General features: G+C 38.7%; 1 non-coding gene across 1 annotated transcript; it reads left to right on the forward strand.

Moving 5' to 3' along the window:
• The first annotated feature begins 12,221 nt into the window (after nt 1-12,221).
• Nucleotides 12,222-12,327, forward strand: LOC118484553. The gene has a single exon (XR_004873662.1). It is a non-coding gene; the product is annotated as a small nucleolar RNA R71 (small nucleolar RNA).
• Nucleotides 12,328-16,018: the final 3,691 nt, after the last annotated feature.

Consider the following 16,018-nt stretch of genomic DNA (forward strand, 5'->3'; position numbering starts at 1 on the left):
AGGAAAGGCTGACCTTGCGCGAAGCAGTAGTATGCGATGTTCGCGCAAGAGCATAGTTTCCAGCGAGTTCAAGTGGGAATATCAAGTAAGCTCGTACAAAGCCCATACTGGGTTTGTATAAGTTGGTCTGTTAGTACTTAGACTATAGACTAGGTCAATTCTGAGACATCGACCCGGACTAAGTCGAGTCTTATCTAATTCCCTATAGTTATGGCTCTGATACCAATCTGTCACACCCCAACCGATGGCGGAAACATCGGGGTGAGGCACTGAGCGAAACAGATTGTCCCGGAGAATCCATAACAACTATTAAATTATAATATATTCAAAGTTCATGTCCTATAGCACAAACATATAAAAATAAAAAAGTTATTACAGACGTAGTTCTCAAAGACAAATATCCATTCCGACAACTCAAATTATTTTAGTTGGTTTCTTGACTCTCCTAGCTTGATTCCATGACATCCAGCAAGTACAAGCATCCTAAACACCTATCACATACATTAAAATAACAGTCAATACACATAGTGTAAAGGTGAGCATACAAGTTTAATAGTATAATAGTAGCGAAAGCGTTTTACGCATAACCAGCATGTAACATGTAGAATGTGAAGCATGTAAGCTATCGACAATGAATATGCACATACACGACTGCGAGTTGTAGAAGGTGCAACAAATATCACCACTGAGACACGTGAAGAAATACCCTTAACAACCCCTGTCCACGACAGGTGCTGAGTCCAAACTGTAGTACTATCGTTGCTAAGGTGTCAGGCAACAATCATTGTGTAAACATAACATACAAGCATTCATCGAATAACACGTATAACATGCGAGAGAGGTTAGCGTATAGAAGGTATTTGCGTTGTGTGTCGATGTGATTTAATATAGGTAACGTATGTAACACCCAAAAGTGCGTAAAGCAAAAAGGGATCGAGTATACTTGACGTGATGTCGTGTTCACAATCAAATTTAATCCAAATACAACTAAATAGTTAGCGGTAAGTGGGTATCGAACACAGGGAGTTTGTGGAATATGTGTTATTTAGAAGATTATCTAACTTAACTAGAATTAAACTAATTGCAATGAAAGTAAAATTCAAGAGTTGATTTGAGTGAATTGGTTTAAGAACTAAATTTAACTAAATAAATTGCAAAAGAGAAGTTTTGGTTGTAAGCAAATTAGAGACAAATGACCATCCTAGATTTCCGGTTTGTTTCGACATTCATATTATCATTTCACTAGAAAGAACTACATAGACATAGCTCATGTGTGATTACTTGCAGAGATGAAAGGGAACTAAGTACTCAGATTCCTAGAACGTGAGGTTGTTACCCGATGATCAATCAACCCTTACCCAAGCCTAACTATACCTATGATATCTCGATTGCCAAAGGCACCAAGAACGTATGGTTTCTAATTAGTTCAACATAAGGATTAACAAGTTACTAACAAACAATCACACACCATAACAACAAATCATAACGATAAAGATTGTTATTCTAGAAATTAGAGAAATCAAACATGAAATGTCTCAACCAAACCTTCAATCCAGGACAATCATCAAGTGTTTAGCCACTCATGGCTTGAAGCAATATCATAACAAAAGTTCTATTGTTCATAAAGATCAAAGCACATAAACTAATGATTAAACAAGTGTTCTTCAAGCTCCAAAATCTCCAACAAGCTCCAAAAATCGTGTGTTGTCAAGTGGTAACCGATTACCAATGATAAGACACATAAAACATCATCAAAATGGCAACAAATGCCATAAGTTACAATTGAAACCCAGTCGGCGTCGTAAGCTACGCCATAGGGCCGTAGCTTACGGCAATCAGCATATTCTCGCATTAACATGAGGCGCCGTAACCTACGGCATAGGGCCGTAGGTTACGGTGGCTAGTGATCCTTTACGGTGATTAGATACTGAGCTACGGCATAACATTTGTGTAGAAGTGGAGGCCGTAACCTACGGCAAGGCACCGTAGGTTACGGTGCTGAGTGTGATTCTTTTCCTTGTTTCTCCATCAACACTTGCTTTCTTCAACTCTTTGATTCCCTAACTTCTAGCATCCATTCGTGCCTCCTAAAACCCGCATTTTGAGCACTTTAGCACCTGCATAATCAAACGTAGAGTGGTTACCAAGTTCAAGAAATTAACCGGGCAAAGTATGGAATTTTATTCTATTTAAAGGCTTTAAAGGGTTGTCCTACGGACCACCCGTCACATCCCCACACTTACCCGTTGCTTGTCCTAAGCAACCAATTCAAAAACTATTTTCAACCCTCAAGCAATCAATCATGCAAACCAAGCTAAAGTGTCGTCCTTTTACTAACTTTCAATCATACCACAAGACATACCCCTCACAAAAGCTCTCGGTGACAAGAAAAATTAGCATGTTATGCTAAACCACTCAATGCGTGTGTGTGTGTGTGTGTGCGACAATAAGCTTGTATAAGAATCAGGTTTCCTCGTATCAAATTTCTAGCATGCTTATGAATCAAAGGGACTTACGGGTTGTAACGAGGCTAGGTGCAAAGGTAGGAAATGGTGGAATACATATGAAAGAGCTAATTGATTTGACCCGGTTTTATTTTTACTACTAAACAAAGCAACATCAACTATATACAAGACATCATCAACTTTTCAACAACTAACACAACTAAATTCTTCTTTTTGTATTTTTCTCTTATTTTTCTTTTTTTTTCTTTTTTTTTTCAAAGATAAGACATACAAGCTCACAAATATATACAAGAACATCAACACTACATACTAAATCTCCTAAACCGGGTCATCTCAAAAGGTAAAGTTTTGTAGGAAGTAGGTTTGGGTCACAACCGAATGGTATAAGGCTCAAACATGGCTTTCTAAAGACCAAACCCCCACCCCTCACAATACCAAGCTCATATATGTAAAGTATGAGGTCCAACCCACCAATCCCACACTCTCACACGTCTAGACGAGGCTTCCTAAAAGTCCCCTATCATTTTCAAAAGCATATTAATTCTAGGATTTACCAAGGATTCGCACACAAGTTCTATTAACACACGACACACACCGCCACTCAAACAATGAAATATCAATAGCAATCATGTGTGGCTCAAATTCTCACCAAGAAAAGACTAGGAATGGGTGTCGGTGTGTCAAATGGAACAATATCAAGTTTTCAAATTTTAACACTTTTCACTTGGTTTCACAAAAAAATTTAACTTCTCAAAAATTTCCCCCCATCCCCACACTTGGGATACATTGTCCCAATGTATGGTTTTGAGGGAAAGGCCGCTTTCAACAAAAACACCAACGTTTGCTTACACTCTGTTGGTGCATACATCAGTCGACTTCGTCTTGTATCGAGTATTAGACTAGGATTGTTAGATCAGTGCACATTTTACGAGAAAATGTCATAGTTTAGGTTGTATATATGCTGATTTCGCTCCAAACAGCACATGCATGTGATTCCGCCCGAAATGGTTTCGAGCGAAATCAGCATGTTGTTGATTTCGCTCCAAATGGTTCTGGTGTTCTTTCGAGCGAAATCAGAACAGTATATATAGGTTCTATGAGCGAAATCAGATTATCAGTTCCTTGTATTCCATACCGAAGTGCTGCCGGTGTGAGATTTGACTGTACAAGCTGTTATATCAATACAATAGCTGATTTAAGTGAATTGCTAGTTGTTTCTACGTCAGTTACTTGTTTTCCGCACCTGTAACTGATCAAAACTCCTCTGATAGACTCGTTCGGGTCGGCAAACAATCCTAGAAGTGGTATCAGAGCTCAGGAGGAGGAGTTCTGCAGAGATTAGCTGGATTTCATCGAGATTTCTGACTTCTGCATCTTCTTTCTTCAACAGAACAAGTTTTAACGGTCAAAACCAGATCAATTTTTCACGGACTGTGTAAAAGTGAACATTAGCAAATCCCTGAAAGTTTCATGTAAAAATTCGAACTAAAAGTGGGTTAAAATGATGTGCGAAGTGATTCCGCTCCAAGGGACATTTTGTGATTTCGCCTGAAGTGTATCTGATTTCGCTCCAAAAGTATCTGTTTGATTCCGCTCCAAAGTAACAAATCTGAGATTCCGCTCTAGAGTACTTCTGATTTCGCTCCAAACTGTTTGTGGTGATTTCGCTCCAAACTACAGATTTGTGATTCCGATCCAGGGTTTGTACTGATTTCGCTCCAGACAGCAAATCGTGTGATTTCGCTTCAACTCAATTTGGTGATTTCGCTCCAGAGTGCATTGTTTGCTATTTCGCTCGTATTTAGCTATTCCGCTCGAAAGGTGTCCGTTTTGAAAAACGTGATAAGAAAACATGGATTCTGAGTTTACAACGCATTTGCTACAACCCCGACTACTCCGGCTGACATTGCTAAGAATATGAACCTAGAAAACGAAACCGGAACAATGCAAAACCCCCCGAAACTTATGGGAATGGAAGAGTACCATGTTTGGAAAAATCGGTTTGAGAATTGGGTTCAGGCAAACCATCTAAGAGCGTGGGAAAGCATTGAAACTGCATACATTAGACCACAGACTGCTATGAACGTTGATAAAATTATCTTAGAGTTTTCAGATCAAGAGAGAGAGAGTTACAAAGGAGAGAAAATGATGATAAGTCTGCTACAACAAGCCATCAAAGAGGATATATTCGTTTTACTTCAGCATGATGGAAATGCATTTTCGATCTGGAAAGCTCTTGAAAAGAAATTTGAAGGAAGTACAGAGATGTTACAGAGCAAAGCAGCATTACTGAAGAAAGAGTTTGAGTTGTTTACTAGCATGCCTGGTGAAACTACAAAGACTCTCATTGAGAGATACTGTCATCTTGTACGCACCATGTCTCAGTTGAAGATTACCAAAACTCTGACAGAACAAGGTTGAAAAGCTTGCTGACGCTTTACCACAAAAGGAATGGGGTACTTATCTCATGATTCTGAAAAATTCCGGACAGTTTAGCAGGTTGTCAATCGGGCAGTTTATTGAAAAGCTGGAGGCACATGATCTTGAACAACAGAATATTGCAAGAATGAACAGTTCAAGTAATCAACAAGACATCAAACTGTACTATAAAGGAAATGTTCAAACAGCTGAAGCCAGTCCAAAGATTCAAACCGCATTTAGTGCAGGAAATCAATCGGGAACAAGTAGTCAAAGTTCAATCAACACTGGTGGCTTTTCAAATGTGAATCCCCCAAGTGTTCAAAGTGCAAGTGTTGGAAACGGGCATATGATTCAGTGCAATGTAGCTTTACATCTTCAAAATGGTCAAAACTTTTCTGAAGAAGTGGTGAAAAATCATATGGGATTACTGGTTACTGCATTGGAATCTTATGAAGGGTTGATTGCCGGAAAGATTGGTAACCCAATGTTAACAAAGGAAGATTATGACCAAATAGATGCAGAAGAGTTGGAAATTATGGATATAAAATGGGCTTTGGCGAGTGTTTTGAGGAGAGCAGAAAAGTTTAGAATGATTACAGGAAGAAATGATTTCTTGGATGCCAATCTTTCTAATCTAGGATTTGATAAATCTAAAGTTGTCTGTTTTCGTTGCAGGGAGAAAGGTCACTTCAAAAGAGAGTGCAAGAGTCAGGAGTCTAGTGGAGCAAAGAATCCTTTTGGCAAAGATGATTATTATCGGAAGTCTATATATCAGCAAATCACTCATCAACCACATCAACAAAAGGAAACTCAAACTGCACATGGAAAAATGATCGAGGATACAAACAATAAGGCTTACTATGGCATCATTGATCAAGATGATGAAAAAATGGCTGAAGGATTTAGCTGGGACAAGTACATTCCAGCTGATTCAAATGTTCGAGCTTTTATTGCTCATATTGTGCAAAAGCCAGAGTTGATGAAGGAATGGATGGTTGTGATGTTAGATGATGAGGAGAGTCAAGATGGAAAATCTGTGTCTTCTGAAAGTAGTGATGATAAGGAAATTGAACAGATAAATCTTGGAAAAACTCATTTATCTTCTGACAGAATTACATTTTATTTTGCAGAAAAATTGAAGAAACTGAAAGAGAGGAAAGCTGCAAAAGAATTGAAAGAAGTCAAAGTGATTGAGAAGATTGTGGAAGTGGAAAAGATAGTTGAAGTTGAAAAGATTGTGGAGGTTGAAAAGATCGTTGAAGTCACGAAACCTTGTCGTAAATGTTCAGATTCATGCAAAGAATGTGAAGTAAAAGACGAGAGGTTTAGTGAATCAGAAAAGATGAAAGAAAAATTGTTGTTTGATGTGAAGAATTTGAAAGAATCATACGATGTGTTGAATAGAACAGTGAAAGATTTGCAAACAACAAACACGGAAAGAGAAAAAGCTTTGAAAATGTTGAATGCAACGATGATGTCGAAGCAGAAAGAGATAAATTTCTACATTGAAGAATGTGCGAAATGGAAGCAAGAGTTGGATGGTGAAAAAGTTGAAAATGAAAGAATCAGACGTTTACTGAAAAGTTATACAAGTTCTGATTACTTAATTGATAGAATTTACCCTACTGTTGCAGGTTTCGAGGCGTTTAAAGATGATGATAAGAAGTCTAAGATGAAAACGGATACTGGTAAGAAACAGAGTGTTTGTTATAACAAGTGTCCACCTCCAGTATGGGAAGGGTATTCGCCTAGAAAACTGAATGAGGAACAAGTCAAAAAGGCAGTTAATCTAAAGTTAGAGTCCGAGTTAACCGATGTATTGCCAGACAACATTGATATCACATTCACAGCGTCCGACACAGATCATGAGTCCGAATTAATAAAAAGAGTGGTCGATCAGGTGTTGGATAAGGATGAGGAGTCAGAGTTAAAATCCGAGTCCGAAAGTTCGTGTCAGTCTGTCAGGAGTTCGAGTTCGTCCGAAAAGAGTTCAAAAAACATCGGGAAAACGGGTTTATAGTACAGGGTTTCTATTGTCAAAATCTAATTTGAATGACGAAACGTTTGAAGTTGCATATACTTTGAATGATTCTGACAAATTATATTTTGATAAAGAGTTTCCAATAAGAAGTGTTCGATTTGAAATGATCAAAAAGGTTTTCAAAATGACAGAAATTAATATTTATGAAATAAAAGATTTAAATCTTACTGGAAAATCTAAAAAATACACTTCAAGAGTTCAACAGCGGCTAAACAATATAAAAGAATTACAGTTATGGTTTAGATTTTCCAAAGAAACCAAACCATATACGTAATTTTAAAAGGAAAGGTCTTGGATTTGTTCCACCTGAAAACTATGAAAATGAGAAAATTCTAAAAATACAAAATTTGTTTCAGGACTGTCTGCTGAAGAGGAGAAGAAGAGCTCATTCTGGAGACAATCAAATCAAGAATTTCTTGCTGAGAAAAAGAAGAATGAAGTTCAGAGAAAAGAAACCAGAACCTGTTTTAGATGCAATGAAGTTGGTCACATTGCATGGAACTGTCCTAAAGCAACCAACACAAAACAGGGAGTTTCTGGAAAACTGAAAGAAGTTGTTGTTGATAAAACCGAACCACCAACTGAAAAATTTAAAGTTTTCAAAAATTCAACATTTGAAGTTGGTGAGTGTTCGAAGAGATTTTACAGGAGAGGTGTGAAGCTTGACAATAAAAAATGGGTTGTTAAGAGATCTGAAGTAAAATCTGGTGATGAATCTGATTCCACAAAATCAGAGGAGCCACAATTTGATGAAAGTGATGAAAACTCAGTTCTTTCAATGGATGACGAGAACTTTCCACCATTGAGGACTGAAAATTTTGATGTTGAGAAAACATTCAATGGAAAAGTGAAGAAATTTTTTGGAAAGATGGTCGATGGGAAGGTTAAAGGGGTAAAGGATTTCTATGCTACAAAGAAAGCAACATACACCCCAACTAAATCTGAATTGAAATCACCCAAGGCTGGTCAGGCTTGGGTGGACATTTTCTTTGAGTAAACACCTGACTTGCCGGAGATCCCAAGTTTGTAATCGTGGATAAGGAATCGGCATCTTTCTTAAAAATTGATTGTGTAAATGAATCTTAAAGTTTGTTAAATTTTACAGATTGTGGACTTGCCGGAGCTTCCAGGTTGGTAAGTGAGAAGCAGGAATTGGCATCTTGATTGGTAAAATGGTTTTGTGTAGATGTTTTATTCCTACAAGTGATTAAATGTTTTGGATATACTTACAAGTGGTAAGAGATTGATTCTGACAAAGTGATTACTCAAGGTCATTAGTTTGAACTTGATGTAATCCTTATACAAGAGATTGAATGAACAATATGATGAACTAATCCCTACAAGTGGTTTTCTATCAAACCTACAAGTGGTAAAAACAAACTTATTTTCCGAAAAAATCATTTTGATTAAAACAAACTTAAGTGTTTTGAAATCATAGTGAGAAAATAGTTTGTTGAAAGGGGGAGTTCTGATTGTCTATGCCAAGTGGATGGCGAATTGAGGCGATTTGATATCGGTTGTCAATTTTCTGTATAGTTTGTTTTCAATTTTCTTTAATGTGTTTGCATTTTAGGGGGAGTAAGAAATTTCAGAAAATCCAAAAACATTAGAAAATTTGAAAAAGCCAAAAACATGATAAAATTCAAAAATGAGTTTTGTTGTATAAAAGAGGAAATGATAGTACATCAGTGGACTGTCACAACATGCTAAAGAATTGGATAGTTAAAATGTGATAAACAATCTCACTGCGGATATGCCAGTAGGTTTTTGCACATTTAGTAGATTGTGACGAGATATAAACCTAAAATTCAAACTTGCTTATATCGTGGGGAACAACTTCTTGGATATATGGGTAACCCCCGAAATCTTGTTTGAAAGGTCCCTCTTTCTGAGATACTAGGTCTTTATGCTTAGTGATATATGGGGTATTATCCCGGGACTTATGCTGTATGGAAATACTGACCTAGTCCCCGTATAATACTTTCTGCAAATGCTTGAAACATAGCACAGCCCTCAGCAAGTTGATGAAACAATAAAATTGATAGTCACTGCTGTTGTAACAAAAGATCCTCTAAAGGGGACACACCAAAAGTCGAAGCCGTCATCTCTCTGCGTATACGGAAGTATCGACCTGAGCTCTCACGGCCCTCGCGTTATAACCTCTTTACAGATATCATCTAGGTATACTCACCTGTAAGATTGAATATTGGGATCTGGATACGGGAGTATATTCAAGTAGTGGGACACGCGGATAAGTTTAAGTATCTAAGACATTAATATTGTATCTCGGACCAGTTGAAATTTGTGTGAAAATTTAAAGTGGACCGGTATACTGACAATCTAGGTGAATTGTTTAGAACTTAAAATGAAATGAAGCTTAACGGTGTTGGTGACATGACTCAAAAACTGATATGATCCTCTTACACAAACTCACAAAAATATTGCATGTAAACATTTCTTTAATGCATTTTATGTCAAAATCCAAAAAGATTTTTAGTATGTTTTAGCATAAACTTTTAAAAAAACTCAAAAAGATTTCGACAACTGGTGTTGGAAAGCTGATTTTCAAAATTCCAAGTGCTAGACATGATGACCATGTGGTGAGAGGGAGTTTATGATTTTAATCTGAATTGTTTAAAACTTTATGTTACAAAGTGGTGCATCATGTGTTAAAGTCTGAGTCAGTGCATGCCTCAATAATTGAAGTGCAAAAATCTGTAAAACTTACTTTGAGGTAGAGATCATGCAGGAAATTAGCTAAACCAGGTTGATCGATCCTAAGAAGCTTATGTGTTAGAGAGCCAGGCTACGATATCTGAAGACTCTGAAGACAAAGTTTGAGCCAGGCAACGATCATGAACCTTTGGAAGTCAGACTACGATCCTGAAGCAGATGATGCTGAAGAACTAAAGGAATGTCAGCACATTGTTAGGGGGAGTCTGTTGTTTGCTGATAGAGAAAGAGAAGCCCAGAGACTGATCAAGACTAAAGATGCGAAGACTCAACACTGAAGACTCGTCAACATCTGAGGGGGAGTCTGTTGGTGCATACATCTGTCGACTTCGTCTTGTATCGAGTCTTAGACTAGGATTGTTAGATCAGGGCACATTTTACGAGAAAATGTCATAGTTTAGGTTGTATATATGCTGATTTCGCTCCAAACAGCACATGCATGTGATTCCGCCCGAAATGGTTTCGAGCGAAATCAGCATGTTGTTGATTTCGCTCCAAATGGTTCTGGTGTTCTTTCGAGCGAAATCAGAACAGTATATATATGTTCTATGAGCGAAATCAGATTATCAGTTCCTTGTATTCCATACCGAAGTGCTGCCGGTGTGAGATTTGACTGTACAAGCTGTTATATCAATACAATAGTTGATTTAAGTGAATTGCTAGCTGTTTCTACGTCAGTTACTTGTTTTCCGCACCTGTAACTGATCAAAACTCCTCTGATAGACTCGTTCGGGTCGGCAAACGATCCTACAAACTCTCAAACCCCAAATTTCTTTTTGTATTTTTTTATTTATTTTTTTTAAACAAAAGCAAACAAACTAACTACCAATATTTCAAAGCTAAGAACATATCAAGACTAAGGAAAGAGTACATGACCTGGTGAAGTTCACCACAACAGATGTTGTAGATAATCCAACTTCCTATCACCACCTTCACCCAAATATCCGTACATCTTCCCCACACTTGAATGTCACCATGGCCCTGAAACATAGAAAGATAAAAACAACAAGATCACTATAAAACCCCGGGTTGCCTCCCGAGCAGCGCTAAGTTTCGAGTCTTCAGCCAGACCGTACCACCCCTATTTATGGTGGCTCAAAGAATCGGTTACTGCCATTTCCATCACTATATTATTCCATTGAGCAAAATGCCCCTGTCTCGTTTTGACTCGGTGGGTGATCAAATACACTCCTGCTTGAACCCATATGTTTTTCTTCACGGTCCGGTGGGTGCTTTTTTCTCATTCGTTGAAACACATTTTTCATACAATCACTAGACTCACCACCCTTCCCCTCAATGGACTCATAACTAATCACTCTAGTTTGAACATCAAAGGACAACTTATGCTTCTTTTCGGTCATGGTAATAATCTCGTCTCTACAATTAATTTGAGCATTTGCTGTGTATAGAAACGGTCTACCTAAAATTACCCTTTGTTGTGCTGCCATTTTGGTAGAAGCATAGTCTAGAACTAGAAAATCCACCAGATATTCAAACTCTCCCCACTAAATCTTAACATTCCTAACCATTCCCTGTGGACGCCTCCAACTTTCATCCGCCAAGTTCACCATGGTGTCTATATCTTCAAGCAGACCAAATTCGTACATATCGTATAGATCGCCTGGTAGCACACTCATGCTTGCCCCGTAGTCCAACAATGCATGAGGTATTTTTAATTTTCCCACACGGATAGGCATGATTGGTGCTCCATGTTCTTTATGATTCTCACCATCGGCATTCTTCTCTATACCTGTATTTAGTTGACACGAAGAGGTTAGACATTTTTCATTAAATTCGGTACTAGGAACGGTGCTTACCACATTGATATTAACACTTTTAATGTTTTTGGGATTTATCACCGTGTCACTTGGTAGCTGGCCTTTTGCTTTCTTCAATATTGCCATTTCACTCGCAAGTTGACCCATTTGAGTAGTCAAAGTTTGAATCGCTTTATCACGGGCCTCGTCCTTTTGCATCCGAACCTCATCACGTTGATTCATTCGTTGCATTTCAACTTGCATCACCTTCAACATCTCCATTACTTCGTTTCCACCCGAAGAGCTTTGACCTGTTTGATATTGCCTTTGAAATCCTTGGTTTCCTTGGAAATTCAGGTTAGCTTGATTTGAAGGGTTCCCATATCGGAAATTTGGGTGGTTTCTCAACCCGGGGTGGTAAGTGTTGGAATTCATGTTGTAGTTCCTACCACCCCTCCTTGACCTTGTACCGCATGAACTTCTTCATATTGCCCTTCTACCACTCCTTGGCAATTCTCAGCCGCATGACCTATTTCATTGCAAATAGCACAAACATCATAAATTTGATTAGATGTTTGAACATTACCATCGTCAACCGCATGCACTTGTGTTCGGGTGACGGCCGGTCGTGCTCTCCTTGATGCTTGAGCTTTCCTCTTTGATGTAATTGCCATTTGTTCCAAGAACTCCCAATCATAATTCTCGTAATTTGTGCCAAAAGTCCCATTTGTAATGGACATTAAATCATGAGCATCTTCGGCACACAACCCCTCGTGGAAGGCATTCATCAACTCCCAAAGTTCAATTCCATGATGCGGGCAATTCTTGATCATCATATTGAAGCGCTCGAAGGCTTCATGAAACATTTCGCCTTGTTGTTTTTGAAAACTCCTCAATCCCTTTCTAGCATCATTGGTATTTTGGGCGGTATAAAACTCATCTAGAAAAATCTGTTGCATTTCCGCCCAAGTGTAAATAGATGCTGAAGGCAAAGTATAGAACCACTTCTTTGCCTTATCCTCCAACGAAAATTGAAACAAGACCAACTTAACATCATCGGCCGAAAAACCTTGACTCTCAAGAGTATTACAAATTGAGTCATAGGCCTCCAGATGGAAATAAGGTTCCTCCGTTGCTAGACCCTTATATTTCGGCAAACTTTGCAAAGAATTCGTTCTCACTTCAAAAGTTCTTCCTTGGTTATTGTGAGGAATAACCACCGGTGAAGGATTGTGAGTAATCACCAGCCTAAAATGTGCTTCAATACCCCTCGCATGCTCTCTAAGATGCCTCCTTGGTACACCAAACCTACCCCTTGGACGAACTGGACCCATTGGTCTTGGTATATGCCCTTGTGGTGCCAAGGGTTGTTGAAATTGTTGTTGTGACATCGGTGGTTGTTGAATTGGCCTTTGAAGTTGAGGTTGTACATTCTGTGGACGAACTTGTTGCAATGGTATAGGACGTTGCAATTGTGGCCCTTGTGGCCTCGGCCTAACGTGTTGTGGTATGAATTGTTGTTGTTGCACTCCACCAACACTTGGCATTCCCTGAAATTGACCTTGCACATAACCAAAGTCTCCTTGATCTCCATCACCCCCATAAGCATACCCGTCTTCATCATTACCCTCAAATTCCTCATATCCCTCATCATAACCATCTCCTTGAATTCCCGAAGATTGTCCAAATGGAAGAGTCGAGTACGGAAAACCCGACTGGTTTGATGGTCGAAACGATGAAGCATAGACAATGGTCGAGTTTGGTGCTATGGTATAGTTTGAATATGATTGACCCACACCTGGGAAGAAATGGGACAATGGTGGAATATTAGTAGAAGGGTTGACAATAATGGTTGGTTCTTCTTGAGTGGTAATGGGTTGTGTGGTGTTGGTTGGTGTGACATTTTGAAGTATGGTGGGTTCGGTGGTATTGGTTGGAATGGTGGTATTTGGTGAAGGTTGAGTGGATGTTGGTATAAATGGTGGAACAGGCTCACCCGTAGTGGGTGGTGGTGGATCCCGATCCATGTATCTCAGTGGTGTAATCGGTGTAATTGGTGTTGTTGGTGAACCGCTAATTGTGTTTTCCCTTAACAATATCCTGTTTGCTCGCAAAGTTTGTTCGATTTCCGGATCAAATGCTAGTGGTGAAAGCTTGTGAGAGCTTCTAGTACGCATGCACCTCTAAATACCTGCACACTAATACACCCAGCGTAAACCAGAAAAATAACAAACTTAAAAAGAACAAAAATAACACACGTTGCGCACTACTCCCCGGCAACGACGCCAAAATTTGACGTGATGTCGTGTTCACAATCAAATTTAATCCAAATACAACTAAATAGTTAGCGGTAAGTGGGTATCGAACACAGAGAGTTTGTGGAATATGTGTTATTTAGAAGATTATCTAACTTAACTAGAATTAAACTAATTGCAATGAAAGTAAAATTCAAGAGTTGATTTGAGTGAATTGGTTTAAGAACTAAATTTAACTAAATAAATTGCAAAAGAGAAGTTTTGGTTGTAAGCAAATTAGAGACAAATGACCATCCTAGATTTCTGGTTTGTTTCGACATTCATATTATCATTTCACTAGAAAGAACTACATAGACATAGCTCATGTGTGATTACTTGCAGTGATGAAAGGGAACTAAGTACTCAGATTCCTAGAACGTGAGGTTGTTACCTGATGATCAATCAACCCTTACCCAAGCCTAACTATACCCATGATATCTCGATTGCCAACGGCACCAAGAACGTATGGTTTCTAATTAGTTCAACAGAAGGATTAACAAGTTACTAACAAACAATCACACACCATAACAACAAATCATAACGATAAAGATTGTTATTCTAGAAATTAGAGAAATCAAACATGAAATGTCTCAACCAAACCTTCAATCCAGGACAATCATCAAGTGTTTAGCCACTCATGGCTTGAAGCAATATCATAACAAAAGTTCTATTGTTCATAAAGATCAAAGCACATAAACTAATGATTAGACAAGTGTTCTTCAAGCTCCAAAATCTCCAACAAGCTCCAAAAATCATGTGTTGTCAAGTGGTAACCGATTACCAATGATAAGACACATAAAACATCATCAAAATGGCAATAAATGCCATAAGTTACAATTGAAACCCAGTCGGCGCTGTAAGCTACGCGATAGGGCCGTAGCTTACGGCAATCAGCATATTCTCGCATTAACATGAGGCGCCGTAACCTACGGCATATGGCCGTAGGTTACGGTGGCTAGTGATCCTTTACGGTGATTAGATACTGAGCTACGGCAGAACATTTGTGTAGAAGTGGAGGTCGTAACCTATGGCAAGGCACCGTAGGTTACGGTGTTGAGTGTGATTCTTTTCCTTGTTTCTCCTTCAACACTTGCTTTCTTCAACTCTTTGATTCCCCAACTTCTAGCATCCATCGTGCCTCCTAAAATCCGCATTTTGAGCACTTTAGCACCTGAATAATCAAACGTAGAGTGGTTACCAAGTTCGAGCAATTAACCGGGCAAAGTATGGAATTTTATTCTATTTAAAGGCTTTAAAGGGTTGTCCTACGGACCACCCGTCAATACTCACAGTTCGTGTTTAATAAATAAACACAAGCTTGGATTGAAGGGAGCACTTGAAAGATTAGCCTGATCATAGAACGACAACGTAAGCGTTGAACAACGTGTAAAACGGTGCATCGAATGAACAAGTGACAAACAGTGATCCGATCGGATTGGGAAGGACGTGTTTGTGTATTGTTTGAACTTTGAAGTTTTCGTTGTAGCATTTTGTAAAATGAGAAGTGTTTCTACAAATCAGGTCATCCGGTGACCGTTCGGTAGGATGGCCCTTCGTCTGATGCTGATATTCTTTGAAGTTTTATGAAAATTGTTTAAGTGTTTGAAACTACAAGTCAACTGGATGAATAGTCGTTCGATCAGATGGTGATTCGATCGGACGGCTATCCGATTAGGCAACCTGTTCGTTTGAAAACTTGTAAAATCAGCTTAGAAAGTTTGCGGTTTGACCGAGACGGCATGACAACGTGTTAAACAACAGAAATCTCATCAAGTCCAACTCATCCGTTCGGACGGGAATCACCCCGTTCGATCCTACCAGCTGTTCTTGACGGAGCTTCATATTCAACCAGTGAATCAATCGTCTTTTCCGATAGTAATCCATTCTCAGTCCGGTTCTCCACTATAGAATGAGTAGAAGGCCCGAACGAGCTCAAATTCTTTCGGGTTTGAGTAAATGTTTAGGAATGTTTGAAGAAAAGTTTGAAACACTTTGATTATGCTCAGATTTAGTAAAATTCGTGAAGAATCATGTAGAAATCTGTTAGATTCAGATCGTTCTTGCTGGAATGAAGTCATTCTCCGAAGTTCATACAAACCTGTGATGATGTCATCATTAAACATCCCGAAATCAAGTGATTTCATGGTTAAAAGTTGTGATTTGATGGAGAAGATGATGAGAAAGTGTGTGCTGATTGAGAAAGTACAAGATGTAAAGTGAAAACTTACAAGAATCGCGACGAATCGAGAGAAAAGTGGCCTGAGTGTGCGTGATGTGACAGGTGAGGTATTTATAGGGAAAGGAGGA

This window comes from Helianthus annuus, chromosome 11, assembly GCF_002127325.2.
Source record: "Helianthus annuus cultivar XRQ/B chromosome 11, HanXRQr2.0-SUNRISE, whole genome shotgun sequence".
In the NCBI taxonomy this organism is placed as follows: Eukaryota; Viridiplantae; Streptophyta; class Magnoliopsida; order Asterales; family Asteraceae; genus Helianthus; species Helianthus annuus.